Below are 14,300 nucleotides of genomic sequence, written 5' to 3'. Positions count from 1 at the left end.
AGTAAAGAAAGAAACAATTCCTTACATTATCCTCCACTGATAGGGATAATGAGAAGAAAGAGGATCCATTCTCCAAATCAAGATGGTAACGAATTATTGTCCACCACGTTTTAGATTAGGCGCCACTTCTTTAGACATTACGTTTATTTCAGAGAAAGAGACATGAAATGTCAGCAATGCCTAGTCATAATTCAAAAATTCAATTTTCCGACTACTAGCTAGACGCGCTCAAATTACACCAAGAAAGCTCGCAAGAGGGATAGTCAGAACTCAAAATAAAGTTAGATAATTAGGTGTAGTTGCAATCAAATTTGTGTGTGCATACAAAGTATCAAAATAAATTAATGATTAAAATTTTGTCGGCGAATAATGTATCCCTCCTTTCCTTTTTCTCCTTATAATTAATTTCTTTGGCAAATTCTTAACAGTGCACTCTTCGCTTTAATTCTGATTAGATTCTCTTGGAATGTTCCGTCTTTAGCAATCCCCTCAAGAATCTGATACAGCTAGAAATTCATTTTCATTTGATGACAGATGATAACCGATTACTCTTTAAACTAATCACTTCTAGTTTCTGGGTAGGTGCCGCAATAATTTCCTTGCGGTGAATAGCGAACACAAAACATATCCTACGGGATGTACGCGTGTGTAGAACGGACATCGTCCTTTTGTGCCTCATCAATTACTAGTTAGACAACTACCGCATATAAAGCAAGCCAAACCCGGTATTTATTCAGCCGCTCTTTTAACAAAACAAACCTCTTCCTATCTTGTCCCTGGAGTGAAGGATAACACCTGAACACATTCACAAATCGCTAATAACGGGGATAATTACAACCTTCTCCCTCATCGACACGCTTCCGATTTTATCATTGCGCCCTGCGACCGGAAAAAGCGAGAATTCAACGCTCTGTTAATGCGTGCTAATGTCCTTGTTTAGGGAGGTACTCAGAGACTGGGCTCAATTCATCCCGCGACCCTAATTACCGGACTGCGAAAACAACCAGGGTCCAAAACTCTAGGGGTAAGGGAATATCGTTAATTATGAAGCTGAATGGGGAGTGAGGGAGTTCCGAGCTTCAGGGGTGTGTAGAAGAAGCTGCCAAATGTCGAGAGTTATGGATAAGCACGAACGTTTATAGGAACTCGTATGTATTAAGAATTTATTTGCTGGATATCTCAGCAACAGTATGGAATGAATGCCTGTAAAAATAAGAAATCTTTCAAAATTATGTTATTTAAATTTTTCATCTTAGACTACGGTATCTTAACTTAAAAAAGAGGGAGGGAAGAAAGGTACATTAACTATATAAATTTAGATAAATTGTTATGATATTATCTTTTAAAAAGGTGACAAATATTTCGATCAGATTTAAACACTTAATCTAACGTTAGTCCATTGCTTTTATTTATTCAAATATTGAATAAGTGCGGATGTACATATTATCACATTCTAACACAGTCAGAAATTTCAAATTCAAAGTTCAGTTTTCAATGTAAAACGTGAAAGAGGTCTAATTTCTAAAAATTCAGTGAATTCAATAAAGAACTAAAAGCAGTTATGAATCATTTGTAAGGAATTATCGCTTTCGTTTGTGCATGCTTTTTTGATATTAAGCTGTTGGAATATCGTGGTAGCAGCTGACAACTCCATATTTAGAATTCTGTTTAGAGCACAGTTGCTTTAATATATTTCATGCTTCGAAAATTTTAGTAGTATCTAAAATTATGGCTGAATTGAAATGTGCTTAACGATAACTCGTCACTACGTAGACTAGGTCGACTGGTTGCCTGTACTTCTGGTTAGTCGCCTTGTAGTGGGGAGAGAACATAAGGAATTGGAACCACTTCGGTTCCTAGAAAATCTAGAAATCTCTAATATAAAATTTCTGCGTTAGGGGGGAATTCTTGCATTAGTGAAAACCTTTATGAAACAGCTTTATAAGAAATATAAACCAATTATGTCACAAATGTGACAAATTATTGCAATTGTAATATATTATTATCCCTTTCTTTTTAGGAGTTTATGTTAATTAATAAGTTAAATTTCACTTTGTCTTTATTTATGCTTTTGTCAACTTCCCCAGGGAAGCAATTTATTTAATGTACGCAGGGGTAAAGGTCTTGAGGTAGCAAAGAAAGACTTTGTCAGTCAGTGCTGAGCTCTTCGGCTTTAGCTTTGCAAGCCGTAATATTTTATGAAAATACTGAGACCGTACAAACCTTACTTAAGTAAGTTTTATTTTTAAGCTTACTTTTTTAAACTGAAAAAGTACTTAAGTAAGGTTAAAGGTTAAAGGTTTACTCGTACTTAAGTAAGGTTAAAGGTTAAAAAGGTTAGTTAAAGGTTTTAACTAACCTTTTTAACCTTTAACCTTACTTAAGTACGACTTTTCTTCCATTCTGCTCACTCGTTTCAGAAGTAACACGTCTGTGTTTCGAGTTTTAAGAGTACGCATTTAGAATCATACAAAACCGTATAAATTTAGTCCGAAATTACATTCCAGGACGAAAATACCTACTCTGAACAGTAGAAAGTTTGAGTAACTTTTATAATATAAAATCAATGAAAAGTTAAAAGATATCTTGAAACAACCAAAATTAAGAGAATTAGATTTTAAAACACCTTTAGATTATAAAAACAAATTTGAATCGGAGAAAGAGGAGTGGATTCAAATTTATTATTACCAGCAGAAGAATAAAATAGAAATCTTAAAATTTTTCCAGAAACTCTTTTAGCCTGATGTTACAATATAACTCCACTATCAGGATCAGAATTAATTTCTTAGCACACAATCAATATTTAGAGAAACTGTGACAAAATATCTTTATCTACACAGCATGTTTTAATTTAAACATATGGTATAAAGCAATTTGATGCAACTTCAGAAATTTGATATTATTTAGTAACTCGAAATATTGGAAAACATAATAAGCATTTAATAATTTATAAGGTATTTCTCCCTCCTTCTTAGCAGGCTTTCGTAATGCAGTGGTCAGCACGATGGGCGCATATTCCAGAGATCCGTAGTTCGATTCCAAGCGAAGAGGTTGCTCATTTTTCATCTTTCCTGCTTCGAAATAACCGAATGTCTCTACATTATTCGCTCAAGAGTTAAATGATGTAAAAACGTCCCAGCGCTGCAGAGAAAATTCCTAAGTCTATTCAAACTGTGAGTCTGAAACATGATTCGCGTTTTATAACTAAGTATTTTTTTTAATGTAGAACCATATTTCTGACCATTAACTAATTGCGTGTTTACATGTAAGTATAATATAAACCGATGATATTGTGATTTACAAACAATTCAAAGCAGATCTGGTTGTTCTAAAGGAAATCATACATTTTTAAAGCAGGCTAAGAACTGGTATTAAGATCTATGAAAGATTACAAAACACATGAAAGATAAATTATTCACAGCCCTGCATGTAAATCACGTCTGTCTTCCTGCACTTCCATTGAAAATAACAGGGAAGACACGCATATACAGAGCGATGTTCTATTATTAATTGATTCCCCTTTCTCTTTGCTGGAACAAAGTTTTCATCTTTGCATTGAATCAAAAAATGGGCCGAACAACAAAGCATCACGTAATGTGCATCAAGAAATATCGTGCATAGCAAGTTCTCTGAATTCGCTTCTGTGGATTTAATTTACGTTACGCCCTGTCTCTATTTTGCTTTTATTCCTAGTAAGCTCTGTTGATCTATATGCCAATAAATCGATGCTGATGATCAACTCTTCTGTAGCTCGCCACAAATATCCTGCGATCAAAGTATTCTTGCTCTTTTTCGCTTTCTTTCCTCCAGTCTGATTGATGAGCTCTACGTTGAGGTCTGGCGTATGATTATTGCTCGAGAAAATTGGTCTCTAAGTCTCTTGGGGCAGATAATCCGCATGGAAATATTTCTTTTACGTATAAGAAGCTAACTCCGACGTCGAGAAACACGGAGGAGGGAGTTATTTAACATGCCAAGTTACGCGGCTCCGGAATTTATGATTTAATGTTGTATGAAAGGATAATGATGACGTTTTCCTCCTTTATTTTCTCTATTTATGAACGTTGAGATAGACTCGGAAATTAGAAGATGACTAGACTAATAACGCAGGCGGAAGTAGCCGCATATAATCTACTTAAGAAGTTGCTATTATTCTTTGTAATTATATTTTGCTATTTTAAAGGGTCTCATACACCTTAGAATGTGTGAATGTGTGAATATGTGACTTTGAATATGTGACTGTTGCAAGAATTGGGATATTTTATTTATTTTAAATTAAATTACTTCCAACATTTTGCAGCTGACTGCATAATATAGCTGCTTTCTGAAATAGTGATCAGAAAGTTTGTGTTGCCACAAATATTTTTGTAATTTAATCCGCTTTGTGACAAAATTTTTCGTCACGTTTCCACCTTGCGCGCACGATATTTTAAAAATGGCTAATGGTACATACTTGAAATTGGATGGAATTCTTTATATGAGCCCTATCCTTTAACTGAACCTAAAATCTGAAGAATATTTTAATATTAAAAAATTTTATGGAAGAAAACATTACAGATTTTTTTAATAAAATACATTTTATAAACTCGACTCCAAACAAAATAAAAATTTAACATGAAATTCTTAGAATTTTTTGGTTCACAGTAGTTTCCAAATGTTATAAAAGCTGTATATTAAGTATGGAATTAAATTATGCAACAGAATGTTTTAAACTGTGCGCGCAAGGTGGAAACATGACGAAAACCTTTGTCAAAAAGCGGATTAAATTATAAAACTATTTGTGGCAACACAAACTTTCCGATCACTATTTCAGAAAGCAGCTATATTATGTAGTCATCTGTAAAAGGTTGGAAGTAATTGCTTTCAAAATAAATAAGTTATCCCAATTCTTGCAACAGTCACATATTCGAAAATCTTATGGCTTTTAAGGTGTACGAGTTCCCTTAAAAATAATTGCATTACATTTATGTTGTTTTAAAGAATGTTAGAAAATGAAATATTGTGGAGCTAAAACATTTCAACATTGTTCGAAACTAACCATATGCTAACAAAAAAAATCATCTCAGCTTAAACCATGAAATGAATAATTTTGAAGGTAACACTGAATGTGGAATGCTTAAAAATATAATACCATGTGTTTGTTGGTAAGTTCAATAATTAATAATTATTAAATAGCTTCCTTTGAATTTTCATCGACCTGGAAATACTTGAATTTGACGCAGTAAAAAGACTCAAAGAATTGAATAAGATTTTGACTTTATCAGCTGTTAGAATTGCTTACATGAGTTCATTTTTTCTTAGAATCGAATACTAGTCGTTTGGTTTTATTTAATCTGTTGCCACAAACAAACGGCAAAATTAAAAAATACATTACGAATTAAACATCTGGCGCGAGGGTAGCGTCATCTATAGAAAGAGATAAAATAAGGCATAAACATTTAACTGAACACCATGTAAGCATTGGATAGAGAGGACGGTAGTTTGAGAGGCCAGGTTTTTACAAAAAGCGTAATAATTCTTTTAGCAGAAGCTATTATGAAGTAATAATAGAAAATGTGTTTTAAATCATATCAATTTTCTTCTGAAAGTAATAAAGGTACATAATTTCATTTTCAAATATTATAATTGTGTCAAACAGAATGCATTCACATTTTATGAGGAAACCTACAAGTCACTACAAGGCTACAAGTCATTTCTAAATGGCTTTGAATTAATTCTTAAAACATTGAAAAAAAATAACACTAAAGAAATATATGAAAGCGAACAAAGAACATTATAAAAATGCTGTTTTATTCTCTATAATTTACTAGTAAATTTCCCTTTCTTATTTCTCCTGGGATAAAAGAATTTTTTTCTATAAGCTACATAAAATATTAGAGAAGTCTACAATCATGATATTAATAATAATAAACATAAATATTTTTCATCCAAAATTAGAGTTCCCATCGGGTCATGAATGCACGCATCAATTATCCTCCAATTTATAGATTTATGCTGTTGGCGAATTTATACCGTTCTGAGCTCGCAGGCGGCCCGGTTGTGAAGCAGTTGAACACTGGTAGTTTGACCGGGCGAATGGGCTTGCTATGTGGGAGTTTTCTTCCCTTTTGTCCACATTTATAACGTAGAAAAATACCAGTTTTCCTTTGAACTTTCTCTACGAAAACATACTTCCCGTTTGGAAAATAACCCGCCGTAATCAAGCCATAATCAAGACATAATCAAGTAAACCAAACCAAAATAACATTCTTTACCCCTAAAATTCGTAAAGATGCACCTAGATTACTTTTATCACTTTTACATATAATCATTATCATGCATTTTATTAGAAAGCAAACTGTTATTTTACTAAAATAAAACTATCTAAGGCTCGATATGACCTTTAATCGCGCACAGAAGAATTTATTTGGTGACGGTGTTTAAGAAACGATAAACATTTTAAAGCCACATTAACAGCAATTGCAGAAAGAACATGGTAGAAAGTCACTAGAAACTATATGCAGAAATTAAGTTTAAATGAGGAACTGTACGAAAGAAAAAAATTTAATTACAATTTTGTTATACTTATTATAAATAATAAATGTAATTGCAATTTTATTTTTCCTCTAATATTTCACTTGCGCAGTTCAATACGTGTTTGGAGACTGTCATGTTGGGCACCGCAACACTAAGGTACTAAAGTATTCCTGACATTTAACATTATATTCATACAAGTACCTAAGAGCAAATACCTTGACAAAGAAAAAAATAGCAATGCTATTATTGAGATGCTATTGTATGTGCAGAAAAATTAAACTAAAAAAAATCAATCAAAAAGGGTTTCAACAATGATTGAGTGCACAAGATAGCTGAATACTGGTAAATGAACTCGAGTTCAGATCACGGTGAATACCTGGGCCTGTATGTGTATTCTCATAGTCTTCTTCACTCAGCATAAAGTTTGTGTAAAATAATACAAGCCAGATCCTTTAAAAATTCCTCTATGAGAGCATCCCTACCTATGGCAGACATCCCTCATGTGCTGTGTTATATTAGTTTAAATAAACAAGCAAAAATCCTGAAAAAAATAAGGAATTTTAAAATAAATAAAATAATAATTTTATAACTATTTCTTCATTTAAGAACTGACACGTCCTTTTTTCTCTCTTTGCAATGTGAACTTTCACTGTTATCTCTCAAACTCCAATTAAATGAAGTGTTTGCACGGTTGTAATGAATGCTTTTCAATGCACAAATTTTGACTACCGAAATAAAATACTTAAAAGTCTTTAAACTTTATTTGGAAATATTCCTATGAAAACGAATCTGCTACGATTGATAAAAACGTTTATGTTCCATTAATTCAAACTTGCAATATGTTACAGCTTATCTAAAAGAAATATATGTTGGGCCGAAAAGGCTGTAATTAAGCATATGAAAGGATGGTAAAATAAGACATTTGCAGAACGTAAAAGCAGACCTGCCATTTTTTTTCCTCTGAAACAAATCATATCACGGCAAAAGTGCAAACATTTGTCCTATCATTCAAACGAAGCACTTCCTTTTCCTTTACAAAAAGGTGTTCAAATTCTGCAGCTTCAAATATATCTTTATCTTTTATTAAAAGTTCGTTTTATTCTCAATATTATGCATTGTATTAATGGCCCAGAGCAAAATGGGTTGAATTTCATTCAAATGTAATGTAGGTTTTTGTACTTATTCTGCAGATAATTCTAATGGATGTACTTATGACGTAGAAATTTAGAAAATCGAAAGAAAAAGGGTAAAAGAGAAAGAAGGCAAGAAAAGAAAAGAAAAGTTATTAGGAAAAGAAAGAAAGAAAATAATTTTATTCAAAGTTCATTACTCTGTATTTTGTAGCGTACATTTCTTAGAAAAGATGTGTTAAATTGCAATATTTTTAACTAGAATGTGATAGTTTTTTCATTTCAGCAAATTATCACTTAAAACAAATATTATCAATGGAATAACGAAACAAATCACCTGGTGAGGCGAAGATTGCTGCTCTGAAAAACGAGGTTTGAATGTCAGAAAAGACATGATTGTTTGTAATCACATAGTGTCTGTGCTACAAGGAAGCACTCAAAATACACGGTGAGCCAAACGTTCTCTCGAGATGTTAGTTGTATGGGAAAAGGGGTGGGAAACCTTCGCACCGCCCAACTGTAACCTTTGTATTTAATTTGTGACTCTCTGTATTAAACTTTCGCAACTGTTTAGCAATGTGAAATATTAGTAATATCCAACAAACAATAAAAGCATTTACTGCGCTAAATATTTCATAACAAATGACAGTGATTTACACCCTAACATCGAAAGGTATAGTATTATATGCAAAGAAGGTCAATGTAAAACTGTATGTGGATCTGTAAGCTTTTGTAGAATTGTAAGAAATGCTATTTTGCGTCTTGGTTTAACGACGACTATAACCATCAGGTATCAGAAGACATTCGGGAAGAGGACAAATAGACCGAGACACGCGTCAAGTCCTAGGACCGGTGGTCATTTTGGTCAAATTTCCGGGTTTTTATCCGCAAAGCTGGCGTGGATTCTTAAGAATTAGCTAGGTTCAGCAAGTCCCTCAATCACCTGTAGTATTACAGACGTGCTGGTCTAGCGTGCACTTGTTTTTCACAAGCTTATAATCAGGTTTTTTAGTTTAATGTCCTCTTGGTCAAAATCAGTTAATTTCATATGTCTGCTCTACAATCTTGAAATAATATCCAGGCCAAATTTTATGCATTTACGCCACCAAATATAGACATGGTTTAAGTTAATAGTCTAATAAATAATGAATAATTTATTTACTGCGTATAATAAACAAGTTAATATTATTTTCTGCTTGAAAAATAGAATCATTAATCCCTCACCCAAAATAAAGGTAGTAATTCCATTTTATTGATCATACAAAGTACCCCCTAAATATAGGCACAAACGTTGAGTGCAGAGGCCACCTATTATTTACCCTCAGTAAGTAGATAAATGTCCCTTACATTAGCTGTCGAGATAAACAATCCCCTTCCAGGGCACAAGGTGTCATTCTGTTGTCAAGATGCTACCGCTGTCCAGTGCGACCGGCTCGCCCCGTCTACAATACTATGGAAACATTTATGGTACAGCATTTACATTCAGTAGCTAAGTAGCTCCTAGATGACTCAAATACATCATTTCAAACTTGATCAGACTGAATTTATGTTGTCTACCGTTGGGTACAGTTCACTGCATATTTAATGATTTTAAACAAAAATTATGTTGTTACCGGTTCACACAATTTATTCACAGGCACTTGATATGCATTCAATGACTACAGTATGATTACATGAATATTTAATTCGTATTATTTACACATAATGATTATCATATGATTACTCTATTATTTATAAATACTAAGATTTTGGACAGATGTAACAGGTATTTTTTTTTTAATTTCCTTTCGATTACTGAAATTCGACAGCCTTGATATGCAGGTTCACGCATTTTGTTCACTAAGGCAGTGTACGCACGCGGTGGTTATAACATGATTACACTGATGCATCTTTTGGGAGATTTTGAAGTGATATCATCTACTATAGTATACGGAATATTTATGAGCAATAAGTAGTTATTCCTATCTTTGCCTCCTTGTGTCCCTTCGTTTCTCATACCTGTGATACCAATTTCTCATCAAGTTTTTGGACATGGATTTGATGTGCCATACCTCCCCTTAAAATCTATATCAATATTTATTGGAGAACCTGTATATAAGATAAATGAAACGTAAACCATTTTATTACAATAGACTTCAAAGAATAGGTAGCGCGAAAATTCTTTTGACCTGCTAAGGTTTTGTCAACCACAAAGCCTTAACAGGTCAAAAAAGAAAATAATTCTTATCCTTTGTCCGCCACAATGCAAAAGATAAGAATTCGGGTGGAATGCATGTAAATTCGCGTATGAAATTTATTTATTTAAACTGAAAGTAACGTGTTTAGTTTATTTAGAATGAAATTTCACTCGCAACGCAGCCTGTTTATTGCATACGTTAAAAAAAATTAGCAAAACATAAAGCCATAAAACTAGAACAAAATGTGTTACTAAATAGAGTCAATAAATCTATTAAATGAAATATAAAATAAAATAATTAATCAATAATTTACAGAAATAAAATTATACTTTCTGTTTATTTTTGGAATATTTGAAACGGCAAACAATACAGTGGAACATTTATTTAAACATACATAAAGAGTGTTTGATATATATTTTTTTAAATGTGTTCCAGCCAATACTCACAAAAAGTTCCAGCGAATACTCACTCTTCCCTGTTCCACTTAGAGATCAATTACCTGCAGATTGAGATCATTGAAAATCCATTAATTAAAAAATTAACCATTTAAGGAAAATCATTGGAAATATAGCAATACGCATACGCATACGCACGCAAAAAAGAAACTCATTTAAAAGTAAATAATATTATAAAGAATATTTATTTATAAATAAAAGGGAAAAGAAAATTGAAAATACAAATTATCTATGATAGTTGGCTGCACATTGCTATTTTGAGTATTTCATAAAATTTTAGCTGCCGTTATATTTTTTCTGCATGATTACATATACTTATATTTCTTTGAGAAAATTTAAAATTTCAAGTTTGGAAGACTTTTATTGTAAGGTTAGAAACATTTTAACGGTTGACCTTTTAATGAAAACTCTCTCATATTCTCGTTACGCATAGTAAAATCCCACAAAATCTCCAATGCAGGCATCTCAAGTGCTGGGGTTTAAACTTAAATCCAAATACTAGTAGTCAGCGATCTTACCGTCTTTCTGAACAAATTTGGAATGACATTTTATTTCTGAATATTTCATTGTAAAATAAATGTTTAAATAAAAAACTGCTCTATTTTCCTTGAAAATATCCAAAAAAGGGAACAGTAATTCAATGAAAATTTACATATCTTACCAAAGAGATATTCAAACAAATTCATTTTTAGATATGGATCCTCTATATTACAGCGATCTTGTATTGTTTGATAGTACAGACAGTGAAAAAGCCTGTATAGACTTACTGGTAGGGCAGCGATACTGTGAGATGAAGGATTTAAACCGATCCTGTTATAGAATATTCGCATACGACAACTAATCAAAGCTTTAGAGATTTTGGAAGCAATTAGTGGTTTCCGAACAATTTTCCCAATTCGTCTCTTACCCGCTTTGCCCTAATTCGCTTAAATGAATGTCCTGGCCATGACAATCGAGCGTACCTATATATTCTCGGAAACGCTCCAAACGAGGAACAATAAGTGGCTGCACATTTTCTCACTGATAGGCAAATAAATGTATTTCTAAAAAGCTTTATGTGGTATTTAATTACTTGAGTTCAAATATGCCAGTGTCAAGTCCTATCTCTCAGTAATTGTTTCATGTTCCAAAATAGTCCTGAACACCGTTTTGTATTCCTTGCTGGCGAATATCTTTCTCCTGAATGCATCAGATTAATTTATACGCTCACTCGCCTTGATAAAACATATGTTTTTTTTATGTTATTAATTTTGAAAATCAATTTTTTCAGTCTAAAATATTTTCAGTCATCTTGTTTCAACGAACATAATAAACTTTTAGTCCCAAGGGACAATTTATCCAGAAGGACTGTTAATTTCGTTTTGGCATGCGTTGATTCACTATAAATGTCGGTTCACTTTTCAAATTGTTGCCACCGAATATTAGAGACCTGTATTACATTTAAAGAAATTAAATAATGAAGAATCGTGCATAAATGTATGTATTGTTCTTGCATTGTGATAAAGCAACGGTAAATAACCATCAAATTTTGAATAACGTACTTTTCCATCCGCATATGGGCATCTGGAAGTCCTAATTTGGAATTTGTTTTATTATCTATTACATATTTTGCCAGACATTAAAGAATTTTTGATTAACAAACTCAACGATTTCATAGCAAGCAATAGCAACATTGTACAGAAAAAAAATTATCTCAAGTGCGCGAGACTGTGTATCTGAAATTCCAAAGATATGCTCATTTTAAAACTATTTGACGGTATTGTTGTTGAACTGAATTTTATGGTTTAGATGCGAAGAACATGATATTTATTTAATAACTAAATATAACACACAAAAAAACGCCGCTTTGGGCGTAACTTAAAATCTGAAAGCTTTCAGACTTTTTAAAAATTTTTATTTCCATTTCATCATAATTCAGTTTTTCTCTAATACATCATTCATTATTCTGCTTTTAATTTTTACTGAGGATTTGTTTCCTGCAATTTCCATATAACGTATGTATCAAGGTTCAACGAGCAGGTCTACCAGAACAGGCTCTATGTAGGTTTAAATACGGTAACTTTAATTATAATCACACTGTATATAATATATACATATATGTAATTTAAATTTAAAATATAAATAAAACAAGAATTTATAGAAGACTTAAATACATTGATGGATTTAAACTGCACTGATCACATTTGGAAAGATAATAAGATCAAAATTTCTTGAATTCTGCTTCAGACGATATTTTTATTCTTTATCTTTTAATATTCTACTTTCTTCCTGTACATGTAACAAAACCAGAAAAGAGCTAGTTTGCATCGATGGTGTTGGTGCATTTAATTATGGCAAAGCACACTAGGACTATCTGCCTATGAGGAGGGATGCCTTCGTGGAGGACTTTCTAAGGGAAACTGGCTCGTATACACGTTACACATGGGGAAAACCTCGAAAACGACCATGCAGCCAGCCCGTTTGCGGGATTCGAAACTCGGACCGAACTACCAGTGTTCAGCGACGTTACCGCTCGGCCGTTTTGCAGGGATGGATATTTACCATGTTTCTAGAGTCTCATGATGCTTAGACTCCTTTCAATGGAGTACCTCCGGAAAAAGGTGAATGTTCTATCAATTGTTATTCCTATATAAATAGAAATGAAATAAACGCATATTCCCAGAATTTGCGTTAAAGATTCAGAGATATCTATTTAAAGTATACTGCCGATATCTCTTATCACTTTTTTTTTTTTTTTTTTTTTTTTGTAAATATTTCAAACTGGTATTTTCGATTAGAATTTTCACACTGCTTGTAATATTAGCCCCAAGCGCTTTAGCCCAGAAGGGCTATTAATTTCCATTTGGCATTTTGCGTAAACTCAGTTTCTGCGTTGATTCACTTTTCAAACCGTTGCCACCAACTATTACAGACCTATATTATATTTAAAGCCATTAAATAATGCAGAATCTACATAAATGTATACATTTTTCTCGTACTGTGATAAAACAACGGTACATAAAACCATCAATTTTGGAATAATGTAATCTTCCAGCGAATATGGGCATCTGAAAGTTTTAATTTGGAATTTGCTTTAGTATCTATTTCATATTTTGTCAGACATTCAAAAATTTTTATTAAGAAACTCAACGATTTCAAAGTGGGGAATGGCAACACTGTACGGAAAATAAAATATCTCCAACGCGGTAGAACTGTGTATCGGAAATTCCAAAGATATGCTCATTTTTAAATTGTTTTGCGACTTTGCTATTAAACTGAATTTTATGGTTTAAGTGCAAAGAACATCATATTTAATAAATAAAGGTAACACACTAAACGTTAACAAAACTCCCCTTTGGACGTAATTTAAAATCTGAAACCTTTCATAATTTTTGTTTGTTTGTTTGTTAACTGAAGTATTATGCATGTACCAGAATCAATCAAGTTATATAAGAATCATGTGGCATAGATTAGTTTTGAAATGATGGTATTCAGAGTTTATTAGTTTCTCCGTAAGAAACAGAAAGGCGAAATAACCCATTCAAAATGCGTATTAAGGGGCTGTTACAAACTATTTAGTTTTTTGCATACTTAATTTTCGTCTTACAGGTCTTGGATATATGTGGTATCCGTAAGTGCAACACAGCCACCAGAGGGCCTCACCTATGCCCCAGCAGCGAGGTCAAAGAGGAGTACGACAGATAACCAGAGGTTTATCCCACGCGAAAGTGGTAAGATGTCTCCACGAGAAGGTGGTAAGACGTAGGTCCTCACGTGGAGGTGTTAAATATGGAACTGTATGTTTCCACGCGAAGGTGGTAACTTGACTGCATATACGACAGCTAGTGCGAGTAGGCACTAAGTTGCTATGTTTTAAAATTGGTAAACGTGATAATGCGGAATCATGTTTGTATCAAACGGCACTGTCACTCGCTTTAATGTACCTTCTTCTGTTACTTTATTAAAAGTTCTGTGGTAGGGAAAACGTTAGACTTGTTAATTGACCCTAGCTAAACATCTTCGACTCCCTTACCACACACACA

The sequence above is a fragment of the Stegodyphus dumicola genome, chromosome 4 (assembly GCF_044657685.1).
Source record: "Stegodyphus dumicola isolate Sdum_Otavi_A_Nest chromosome 4, ASM4465768v1".
Classification (NCBI taxonomy): Eukaryota; Metazoa; Arthropoda; class Arachnida; order Araneae; family Eresidae; genus Stegodyphus; species Stegodyphus dumicola.
This window is presented reverse-complemented; position numbering follows the sequence as displayed.